This window comes from Styela clava, chromosome 15, assembly GCF_964204865.1.
Source record: "Styela clava chromosome 15, kaStyClav1.hap1.2, whole genome shotgun sequence".
Taxonomy (NCBI): Eukaryota; Metazoa; Chordata; class Ascidiacea; order Stolidobranchia; family Styelidae; genus Styela; species Styela clava.
In genome coordinates this window covers 2,980,001-2,982,500 of record NC_135264.1, presented here as the reverse complement: position 1 = coordinate 2,982,500, position 2,500 = coordinate 2,980,001, and the positions used below count along the sequence as shown (strand labels likewise).

Below are 2,500 nucleotides of genomic sequence, written 5' to 3'. Positions count from 1 at the left end.
TAAAGTACAAACGTGCAAGCATACTAACCTAACCCTAGGTAAGGCATGTCAGAGCGAAAGACAGTAATTTCGAATGAGCCAAGAAAGAGCGGTGCGGGGCCGGTCGGAGCGCACCCTTTTCTCGGTGGCTGGCGGGCGAGAGAGTGCTGCGTCGCCGGCATCGGCGTCGAAAGAAGCCGAGCCGAAAAAAGTTAAAGTACAAACGTGCAAGCATACTAACCTAACCCTAGGTAAGGCATGTCAGAGCGAAAGACAGTAATTTCGAATGAGCCAAGAAAGAGCGGTGCGGGGCCGGTCGGAGCGCACCCTTTTCTCGGTGGCTGGCGGGCGAGAGAGTGCTGCGTCGCCGGCATCGGCGTCGAAAGAAGCCGAGCCGAAAAAAGTTAAAGTACAAACGTGCAAGCATACTAACCTAACCCTAGGTAAGGCATGTCAGAGCGAAAGACAGTAATTTCGAATGAGCCAAGAAAGAGCGGTGCGGGGCCGGTCGGAGCGCACCCTTTTCTCGGTGGCTGGCGGGCGAGAGAGTGCTGCGTCGCCGGCATCGGCGTCGAAAGAAGCCGAGCCGAAAAAAGTTAAAGTACAAACGTGCAAGCATACTAACCTAACCCTAGGTAAGGCATGTCAGAGCGAAAGACAGTAATTTCGAATGAGCCAAGAAAGAGCGGTGCGGGGCCGGTCGGAGCGCACCCTTTTCTCGGTGGCTGGCGGGCGAGAGAGTGCTGCGTCGCCGGCATCGGCGTCGAAAGAAACCGAGCCGAAAAAAGTTAAAGTACAAACGTGCAAGCATACTAACCTAACCCTAGGTAAGGCATGTCAGAGCGAAAGACAGTAATTTCGAATGAGCCAAGAAAGAGCGGTGCGGGGCCGGTCGGAGCGCACCCTTTTCTCGGTGGCTGGCGGGCGAGAGAGTGCTGCGTCGCCGGCATCGGCGTCGAAAGAAGCCGAGCCAAAAAAAGTTAAAGTACAAACGCGATGCTAATGAGCGAGCCGTTGTCTCGACTAATATGTAGGGGGCGTTCGATCGAGCGTCTGGCTTGAGCGCTTGTCGGCCTAGCAGAACGGTCGCATTGTTATGCCCGGGTTTTAGGCACCGCTGCAGGCGGCCGGCAGAGCTCTTGTTTGTGCGAAACTGAATGGATCGAGCCCGAGAGAGGGCGAGCAAAGAAAAAACGCAAATCGCTCCGCCTGGCACTGCCGGCGAGAGCGTGGACGTCGCGGCCAGCGACTGTCGAAGCTGAGTACGGCCGCAGGCGATCGCCTCGGTCTTAAACGAATGCGACGAGCACGCGCCGGGCGGCCCAGCAAGGGCCGAGCGCAGCTGTCGCAGCTATCTGGTTGATCCTGCCAGTAGTGATATGCTTGTCTCAAAGATTAAGCCATGCAGGTGCAAGTACGAGTTCTCGTAAAGCGAAACTGCGAATGGCTCATTAAATCAATCTTGGTTTATTTGGTCTCGTAAGCGAAGTGGATAACTGTGGTAATTCTAGAGCTAATACATGCATTAAGCGCCGACTTCGGGAGGCGCGCTTTTATCAGATCAAAACCGACCGGGTTCGTCCTGTGACGTTTGATGACTCTGGATAACCACGCGGATCGTACGGTCTCTGCACCGACGACGTATCATTCAAGTGTCTGCCCTATCAACTGTCGAAGGTACGCTACGTGCCTACCTTTGTGATAACGGGTAACGGGGAATCAGGGTTCGATTCCGGAGAGGGAGCCTGAGAAACGGCTACCACATCCAAGGAAGGCAGCAGGCGCGCAAATTACCCATTCCCGACACGGGGAGGTAGTGACGAAAAATAACAATACAGGACTCTAACGAGGCCCTGTAATTGGAATGAGTACATCCTAAAACTCTTAACGAGTATCCATTGGAGGGCAAGTCTGGTGCCAGCAGCCGCGGTAATTCCAGCTCCAACAGTGTATGCTAAAGTTGTTGCGGTTGAAAAGCTCGTAGTTGGATTTTGGGCGAGCGCCGCCGGTCCGTCGCAAGGCGTGTCACTGGTTGCGTTCGCCTCACCTTCGGTTCTCCGTCGGTGCTCTTGACTGAGTGTCGGCGGTGGCCGATAAGTTTACTTTGAAAAAATTAGAGTGTTCAAAGCAGGCTGTTCGCCTGCATAGTGTTGCATGGAATAATGGAATAGGACCTCGGTTTTATTTTGTTGGTTTTCGGAGCACGAGGTAATGATTAAGAGGGACAGACGGGGGCGTCCGTACTCTGCCGTTAGAGGTGAAATTCTTGGATCGGCGGAAGACGAACTACTGCGAAAGCATTCGCCAAGAATGTTTTCTTTAATCAAGAGCGAAAGTCAGAGGTTCGAAGACGATCAGATACCGTCCTAGTTCTGACTATAAACGATGCCAACTAGCGATCGGGAGGCGTTACCATGACGACCTTTCCGGCAGCTTCCGGGAAACCAAAGTCTTTGGGTTCCGGGGGAAGTATGGTTGCAAAGCTGAAACTTAAAGGAATTGACGGAAGGGCACCACCAGG

The 2,500-nt window shown here is 53.6% G+C and overlaps 1 non-coding gene across 1 annotated transcript in view; it reads left to right on the top strand.

Annotated features, from left to right (window-relative positions):
- Positions 1–1,331: 1,331 nt before the first annotated feature.
- LOC144413346 (small subunit ribosomal RNA) overlaps positions 1,332–2,500 on the top strand; it is a 1,810-nt gene continuing 641 nt past the window's right edge. The window contains exon 1 of the ribosomal RNA XR_013469380.1: positions 1,332–2,500. This exon is cut by the window's right edge and continues 641 nt beyond it. This is a non-coding gene — a ribosomal RNA (small subunit ribosomal RNA).